This window comes from Tympanuchus pallidicinctus, unplaced genomic scaffold (assembly GCF_026119805.1).
Source record: "Tympanuchus pallidicinctus isolate F22 unplaced genomic scaffold, pur_lepc_1.0 scaffold40, whole genome shotgun sequence".
Taxonomy (NCBI): domain Eukaryota; kingdom Metazoa; phylum Chordata; class Aves; order Galliformes; family Phasianidae; genus Tympanuchus; species Tympanuchus pallidicinctus.
The window spans coordinates 839,879-849,167 of record NW_026294759.1 but is presented as its reverse complement, the minus strand read 5'-3'; the positions used below and the strand labels follow the sequence as shown (position 1 = coordinate 849,167).

The following is a 9,289-nucleotide window of genomic DNA, read 5'->3' as shown; positions in this document are numbered from 1 at the left end:
CCAAGGTCCTGGTTCATTCCAAGAGTCTGTTGCGTTTCTGATACCACATCCTTTTTCTGAAGCCAAAATACTTTCTAAGGTTGTTTTTGCTATTAACTAGCAATAAATGGCTTGAAGAATATCCTCTAAAGGAAAAGGCAAAAGGAATCTCCCATGAGCTACCAGCCCAAAAAGATAATCTCCATGAAGATAACTAGTAAGTGGGAAAAAAAGAATGCAAAATTTGTTATGGCGAAGAAAAAGCATGACTCTGTAACCTGTTAAGGAGGGCATTCTAAGAGAAATTTAGATAAATTCAGAGCTTTATTATTTGCAATAAGGAAGTGTCCTCATCCTAGGAACTCCTACTTGTTTCTTCTTTTACATTTCTTCTCTCCATGCAATTGTAGATCCAACAAAGACACTTTCTCAGATCTTCCCCCCTCCCTCACCCCCCCCCGAAGGTGTAAACAGAGATGAAGGTTCACAGCAAGTGTCCCATCTTGAAAGGGAGTAACACCACTTCCTTTTCCTCCACCATTCAGCAATTTTGGAATAAGAAGTGTTGCTGGGCCACATGAGGTCTTAATCATGGGTCTTAGTTAGCAAATCTTACACTCTTGTCCTATTAAGATAAATAGCAAGATGCTCAACATAGCATAACAAAACTTCAGATGACAAGTATCTGGCATTCATTCCCATGACTTCATCCTCTTGAGCATCTCAGGCATGAAGTATGACTTTTGCAGATCCATTCACTATACCTAGACCGCAATTTCATCTAAGTCACATACACAGATTAGGAACATCCAGCAGGGAAGCTGTAAGGGCTTAAAACTGAACTGTACTTAAAATTTCGGTGGTATTTCAAATAGCTCTGAAATAGCTTTGTTCCAACTCTTTTTCAGCTACAAGTTTAAACTTACACCTGCAAAACCGATCTAAGTTTCACTGTAAACATAAAAATCTAGCTAAGATAGAAAAAGCACACTTTAAAGTTCTTGTGAACAAATTTTAAAGATTTTATGTTGCCTACTCAGACTATATAATCTTAGAATCTTATATGAGGACAACACAGTTACTAGCCATTGCTGCCTCTAAGGAAGATGCGAAGGATCATGTTAGTTTCCAATTATGTAAACATACGTGTGCAATAACTTCACCCAAGTTTCAGGAAATAAGTACTGTTACTAAATCTATGCAACCCAGGACCTTGGCTTCCTTTTTATTTTTAATCTATAGCAATGCTACAAATTAAAATTCGTAAGAGAGACTTATAAAATAGCAACACTTGTAATTTCATGATTATTTTTTTAATCTTAGCATGCATATGAGTATAATAAATGTTCAGACATGTTTTATAAACCACACTAGCTCATCATGCCAGACAGTAATATGAATTTTCAAAAAGTATTATTATTTGGAGCTATAGCAAAGTATTACTATCTTACTCTGGTTGAATAAAAGCAGGAGACTTTGAAAGTTTTGTTACTTCATCTCTTCAGCCTGCCTACACTCCAGATCAGTTAGCCTGCATATCACACACAGTAAAACAGGCAAGTCATTCTAGTCCATTGTACTGCTTTAAAGCAGAGCCAACTTGATATCTAGTGCAGGTTACTCCAGACCAGCTAAATCTCAACATTGTCTGGGTCTGGAGATTCCACACTCCCTTCAGATACCTGCTCCTGTGCTACATTACTTTCACAGTTTCTTCCCATGTCCAGTTCATATTTTCCTAGCTGTCGTTGTAGTTGTAACTTCCACCTAAAAGAAAAACTCCAGCTAATACTTGACACCATGGAGAATAAAATCAATTACATCAATTTTATTTCAGTTGATAATTATATTGGAATCATTCATTTTAATATTTAATATTTCAAGGAAATATTTTAGTTTCATCTTAAAATATTTCTAAGTGTCTTTGTGTCTTTTCCTTACTGTTTCAAACTTGTATTTATTTGCGGTATTTATTTAAAGATATTATTACAAAATAAGTTGATCAGCCCTATTGATGTGGCCACCAAAGAAGACTGTTCAAGTGTTTCACCTGGAAGTACAAGGAAGCAAGCAGTAGGAAGCAGTAACCTTAGAAGATTGATTGTGAGAAGAAAAAAAAAAAAAAAAAAAAAAAAAAAAAAAAAAAAAGGTTGGCAGTTCTAACTACAGTCCAGCAGAGGGAAACAGAAACTCAAGAAAACTAACTCAAACCTTTTGGATATGTTTTCACCCATCAAAACTGACTTATTTACTTACAGATGAACTAGCTCTATTAAAATGTGGTAAGATATGTCATCTTCTATCCTGTTATTCTATGTATATCAACAGAAATTTAAAAAAAAAAAAAAAAAAAAAAAAAAGGATCTCTGATTTGTATTGCATTTGTTAATATATGACTAAGATATCTTTGTCTATATATATATTTTTTAATTGTCAAGTGCTTCCACTTTACGTGTAGTTAATGGATCTAGAATGCACTTAGCAAAATATGATCCAAAGCAAGCAAGCATAGTTAGAAGTGACTTCTGCACACATCTTTCACCTTTAAATACGTCATTCAAACATAAGTCACTACAGCACTAGATGCTTGTGATAAAACCATTTCTGCAAAAAAAGAAACAGCATGAACAAACACAATAGGCAAGCTCTAAGAATACTTCTCATGCATCAGTTCAGTGCCATCTCCATCCTGAACACTCTTCCAATGTAAAAAAGAAGTGCAGCGTTAGGTGAATCAGGAACAATGAACAACTTTATCACGTAACTTGTGCAGACATTAGCTGAAGGACAGAACACTTATAAATATAGGCTTAAGGACAGAATGCAGAGGCCAAGAGAACCTGCGGTCAAGTAAAGATAAGAAAGCAGAACAGATGCCTCAGCACAGTACCAGCAGAAACCAGTCTGGGCTGCAACACCCCCCGAAGGTAAGAAGTTCACAGCGAGGATGATTACTAGTCTTCATCCAACAACCACCAGATGGGGCTCGTAGATCTTCCCCACATTTTATGACACATGCTCAGAAGAGTAGGACAACATGTTAACAAGTACTCAGAAATCCAATGCGTATGTAACCAATTTCTCAGAAATGTAATGAATACATACACGCTATACCCACAAATGTGTTGTCGCCAATTTCCTCACTGTGCAGGTTGGGTGGAGTGATCCCCCATGCACCCAGCACTGTAACGAAGAAATACATGCTTAACATAACTCACTGTTGTGTCAAGTTAATGTTGGATTTCTCAGCTTTAATTGATAAGCCAGGCAAGAGACTCAGCTTAGCTGTGGGACCCTCTGAGAGGCGGACTCCTTGGGCCTGCTGGCAGCTTGTCCAGAAAGAACTCCAACTCTCAGGTGGATCACTATGGGAACTGACAAGACCCTCTGGACAAAGATATTCCTTAAGTCTGGATTATTTTTTCTGAATAAAGCCTTAGAGATGTACACATAAGCCTGGTGGGCACCACATAGTGCACAGCCATAAAACCATGTATCAGTCCTGAAGGCACCAAAACCATAATTTTTTGGCATGGGACACAGATCATCAATCTCTCTGAAAGTTAACTGGGTAAGGCCCTGGCACAGCAGCTGTATTGGGTAGGACATTTACAGTCTGGAATAAAATGTGTCACTGCACATATGTGACAGGTGGAAACACGTGGAAAGAGTAAATGTCTGAACTGGTTTTCTTGGTTGTGGCAACTATATTGATTTTTGTTATTGTCCTGCAGATTGTTAAATGCTTGTGCTGTGAAAGTGATAGTTGTGGAAATACATTCCTCGTTTAAAAATTCCTGTCTTGCTGGGGGATGTTGGTTATGGCTCTTGGATAATGAATTCGATCTGATACTGTACCCTGGGGAAGCAGGTAGACTCCATTACCCAGCCACGCATGAAGGACTTTCATCTGCAATTAGAACTGGACAAATATAAAAGGTTATCACTGGATAGAGAGCATCTAAGAAAATTCCAAAAAACACCCCTCTGAGTTGTATTTTAGCTCACTAGAAGGACATCGCTGGTGAGCCAGGGAAGACCCTGAGAAAGAAACTGAGAACATAAATTAAGTAACAGAACCAGTTCTTATAACTGAGTATCCTAATTGTGAGACTAAGTTGAAGAATTGAATTGCTTGACTCATGATTTTGAAGGAAGGGGAAAAACTGTTTTGATGGTATATGAAAGTGTAACTGTTAATGATATGTTTTTGTAATTATGAAAGTTTGGAAAGTGAAAAAGGTTTCGGAAAGAAACAGGCTGAGGAACGCAGAGATGAGCAAAGTGTAACAGGGATGTCAGGACCCAGAAGAGAGATGAGGGATCTGGAAAATTGATTGAGGAGCAAGGAAATTGGAAAAAACAATAGCAGCTGTTACTGTTGCAGCGCTGGAAAAGGGCCCGAGACCCAGAGATCCCCTTGAGGAAGAAGTAGGGGGGCCTGGAAGTACAATGCAGTACATTGGCATACACATTCATTCTTTTTCAAGAAAAGATTTTTCTCATAGATATGTGCTGATGGCCCTTTCTGCAACTTCTAAAGAGGGAATAAAGCACTTAACGAATGAATGAAAACTATTAGGTTTTTCTATTAACGGATTAAAGACTTCTCTCTTGACTTTGGAGAGTACTCAGGCCTGTATTACCCCAGATAACTGATTTGCTACTATCATCTATGGTATTACCATTCCTAGAGTACAAGTCATGATTTACCATGAAGTTAATACCCTCCAAGCTCGATCTCCACATAGCCAGTATCTTTCCTTTTAGCTGAGATCCAATATTTATTCCTGTTTTTGGTTGTTGTTTTTTTTTTTTTTTTTTTTTTTTCCCAAAATACTTATTTATCATTTATAGTGCATTTATAGTGTGGGTATTTTCCTACTGGAGCCTTCCCTACTTGACTAGTCTGCATCTGTCAGACAAATGGTATCATTCATAGGCTGAATTCCTACAATCCATGTTTGTAATTCTTCATATCTATCTGCAAAGTACGCTATGGATGTTAACAAATACTGTGTCCCAACTCTGTTTTGGTAGTTTTGGTAGTGGTAATCCTCACAATGGGTATGGATTTGTCTCATATTTTGGCAATTCTGAGCATATCCAACAAGAACCAGAACTGTTAGCGTCAGCCCCCTTTTTCATCAATTTCATGTGCTTATTTTGATCCCATGCATGCAATTGATAAGCAATAAGTACATATTGCAAAAATTATTATTGTTTTAGACAAACAAAATATATATCCCTTAAGAATTGCAAAAGAGGTGTTTTTTTCCCCAAACAATTAATATAAGCAAACAATTAATGCAGTCAATATAAGACAAACAATTTAGTTACTCTAAAAGTAACTGTATCTCAATAACTATATTCAAGTTCATAAAATGATTTTTCATTTCCCCGTTTTTCAAGTTGTATTCATATACATGAAAATTTCAGTTTCATCAGTGCAGTCTGTTCTACTTGCCACTGTGGGTTGTGCACTTTCTGTTTTTCTGTAATGAATTCAAGAGTCTACTCCTGCCACTTTGACAGCAGTGTGCATTGCCAGTAGTATTTGATATGGTCCTTTCCACTTCTCCTGTAGTGGTTCGGAGCTCCAAGTCCATAGATACACCCACTCACCGAGTTGGAATGGATGTGCTATGACTCCCAGAGGTGCTGGTGCCACTGGAGCCACAAACCTGTGGATAGAAGATAGGACTTTTCCCAAAGAGATGACATTCTCTTAGCTTTAGTTCACCTAATTGGTTTACATTAATACTAGCCACCAATACCTGAAATGGTCTTCCATACATAATTTCGTAAGGACTAATTTTCTCTTCAGCATGCTGTTTTATCAGAACATATAGTAAGGTGAGAGGTTGAGCCTCAGGCCTTTTCAAGTCTGTTTCTTAACAGATTTTACTAATTTTTTTTTATATTATTATTCATTTTTTCCATCTTTTCACTAGACTGCAGCCTTTAAAGAGTATGCAAACCTCATTCTATTCCAATGATTTTTCCTAGGTTTTGAACAATTTCAGCTACAAAATATGAACCTCTATCTGATGATATCCATTTTAGTACCCCAAATTAGAGATAACATCTTTTAGCATAACCTTTACTACTTCTCTTGCTTCATTGGTGTGACAGCAATCAGCCTCTGGTCGTCCTGAAAAAGTATCAACCAATACCAGTAAGTATCTGTAGCCAGCTTTTCATGTTAGCTCAGAATAGTCTATCTGCCAATAGTTTCCTGGGCTGCATCCTCTCCTTGTAACTCCAGGAGGTGGTCTTTTTGTATTGTGTGGATTATATTTCAGGCATACTTCACACTTTGCTCACCATGCTTTTCACAATTTCTCCCATTCACACACTTAAAATTTGAGTCTTAGACTATTGATGATAGCATCTGACGCCCAGCATATAGTTTGATTATCCTCTACTATTTTCCTCCTTACTGGTTGGGGAACTATTACTTGGTTGTTTGGAGTTGCCCACCATCCTGCTTTGTTTTCTCAGTTTTTAGCAAGAAAGCTAGTTTTTCAACTTCTGTCTGGTATTTCGGATGTTCATTCATCAGTCTTTGATATCTCAGGGTTATGAGTTGGAAGAAAGCTCCTTCTGCTGCATTTTTGGCAGCTGTATCTGAACTACTGTTGCCCATATTGATATAACTGATGTTTGACTGGTGGGCTTCGCAGTGTTTTATAGCTATTTCCTTTGGTCTAACAGTTTTATTATTGTTTCTCCATATTTTACAGGTATTCCTTGGGAGATTAATAGCCTCTGTTCTTTCCAGATAGCACCATCCATATGCACAATCCCAAATGCAAATTTTAAGTCTGTCCAAATATTGGCACTTATTCCCTTTTGCTAACTCCAGTGCTCTTAACAAGGCTGCGAGTTCTGCTTTCTCTGCTGAGGTGGTAGTGCCAGAGAACCAGCCTATTATTTTATCTCTGGTTGTTTCAGCATACCTGGCCTTCCTAAGCCATCTCACACAAAACTGCTATCATCAACAAACATTTTCATATCTTTAATCTCATTTCCTCTCATTCTACCAGGAACACTTTGTACTTCATGATCCTGCTCAGAGATGGCCAACAAATTTTCTTTAGATTGATTCAGTACTGCAGTAACCATACAGGGAATATACAAAGTTATTCTGTTTCCCAGGGTCAATTTTCTGGCCTCCTGTACAAGCAAGATTGTAGCTGCTACAGTTTCTAAACAAGGGCTTTTTAACTTAAGGACTCTGAAGGACTTCCACATTCCAGTGTCCACATTAGGTTTTCCATTTCTCCTTTTAAGTCTTCATGCAGCTGTTTAGCAAGTTAAAATACTCTGTCAAAGGCTCTAGGGTCTTTAGTTCGCAAGAAAACATTTCATCTTACCGGTGCTGCTCCTGGCATCAGCTAGATAGTTACCGTTGCTGGTTCAGCTCATCTCGGTTGTCTGGGTGTCTCTGATGATTCGATCCATGGTATTACAGCATTTTCCAAGTCCTTTGGTACTGTCTGGTCAGTAGGGAATGATCTCTGTAATATAAGAACTTGAGTCTCCACAGTTTTATTTTCTGAAGTATGCATTATGAATTGTCCTTTACCAAACATGGTTTGGGCTTGAAGTTTATGATATTTCTCCCCATTAATGGCACCAGGCAATCAGGGATGTATAGAAATTGATATGTATACATTTTCCAATTTTGACTGATGGAAGAATGGTTGCACTCCAGCTTTCCCAGTGGCTCCAATTATTGATGTTGTCTGATTGCTTAACTGTGCCTTACAAGTATTGATAACTGAATACTTTGCAACAGCATCTACAAGAAATTTTACATCTTCATTCTCTAGCCTTATTGTAACTAGGGGTTTGGCTGAGGTCTCACCCCTGGTCCCCCTCATTCGGTATTTACTGCCATTATATCTGTGGCTTTTGAGTGAGCGGTTTTGATCTGGATCTTTGCTGCTGTTTTTTGTGGCAATCCAATCGCTTTAACAATCCAAACCTCTAACATTTTCTACATCTATCAGTACTCTGATCTCTGGCCTTGTATTCTCTCTTCTTGGTTCTAGCACTGCTCTTACACCTTTTTTCCCCTCTTCATCCCCCTTTCAGTTCCCTGCACTACGATCAATGCCAATAATCTTCTGTCTCTATCCTTCTCCTTTCTTTCCTTTCTCAATTTCCTCTCTGTTCCCTCCTGCGCCTTCCATGGCCTATGCCTCTCCCGTCTCTCTTTTTCTTTCCCCCCCCTCCCCCCTCCTTTTCTTTTAATCTCTCAAAACTTTCATTACAAACTGCCTCTGATCTTCCAGGCAACTCTCCTGTTTATAAAAGACCCAATTTTAAAATTTTATTTTCCCCTCTAATTCCTCCAACCAGTCTTGACCAATTAAGGGCTTTGGTACCCTTAAAATACATATCTGTATAAAACATATATTCTGTGAATACAGAAACCAATTGTGATTACCAAATATTCTATTTCAGTCTCATCTCCAGCCATGGAGATTTTCAGTGCTAACACTGAGGTTTCCTAGATTTCTGCAGATAAGGACATTCCAACTTCCAGTGTATTCCTCCCCATCCTTGAGGTAACATACTATTTTACAACAAGAGTTTGCAAGTGTTTCTCCCCTGGCTCTTTCTCAGAGCGCTATGCGAGTCTCGTGGTGGGGTTGGCAGGTTGTTTCTTGTTCCAGTACTCATCTATTTTGGCCCAGCACAAACTGCAACCAATCACAACAATCTAAATACACTTGAATATAAATACACTTTATTCTGGACAATTGTCCTTTCTCAAATTACTAGGTGACTGTGTCTGCCAGTCCCTCAAGGCATAGTTGTACACTGAATTCCTCCTGGGAGAGCCATGATCAATATCCTTCAGCAAGATGGGAACTTGTCATTTTTCCACAGACCCCAGATTTACATGAGTAATTTTAATCATTTCTCCAATCCAACAATTATTACAATTTTCAACAAGTTTCCTCTGCAATTTCCACAACCGACTACACCATGTCTGGAATGTCCGGAATGTGCAAATTGCCTTCACACACTCTAACACACACACACACACACACACACACACACACACACACACACACATTGCTGCGGCTATGAAAGTAAAAAGCAAAGCTTAACACAGTCTGCAGATCCACCACATACACACACCATGGAGAAAAGAAATAAAAAGCTTGGCATTGCTACAGTAATACTCACATACCCATGTTCACATACAAAATCACAATGTCAGCAACCGTAATGCAACGCAATTATCAATAAACCACTTTTAGGAAAATGTAGAACACGAAGGGTCTTGAAT

At 38.3% G+C, this 9,289-nt stretch overlaps 1 protein-coding gene across 1 annotated transcript in view; it reads right to left on the bottom strand.

Moving 5' to 3' along the window:
- Nucleotides 1-1,302: 1,302 nt before the first annotated feature.
- The window catches only part of RIMKLB (ribosomal modification protein rimK like family member B), a 73,402-nt gene continuing 65,415 nt past the window's right edge, over nucleotides 1,303-9,289 (bottom strand). The window contains exon 10 of the transcript XR_008210713.1: nucleotides 1,303-7,481. The gene's annotated coding sequence lies outside the window, so the exon portion shown is untranslated. The remainder of the gene's footprint in view (nucleotides 7,482-9,289) is intronic.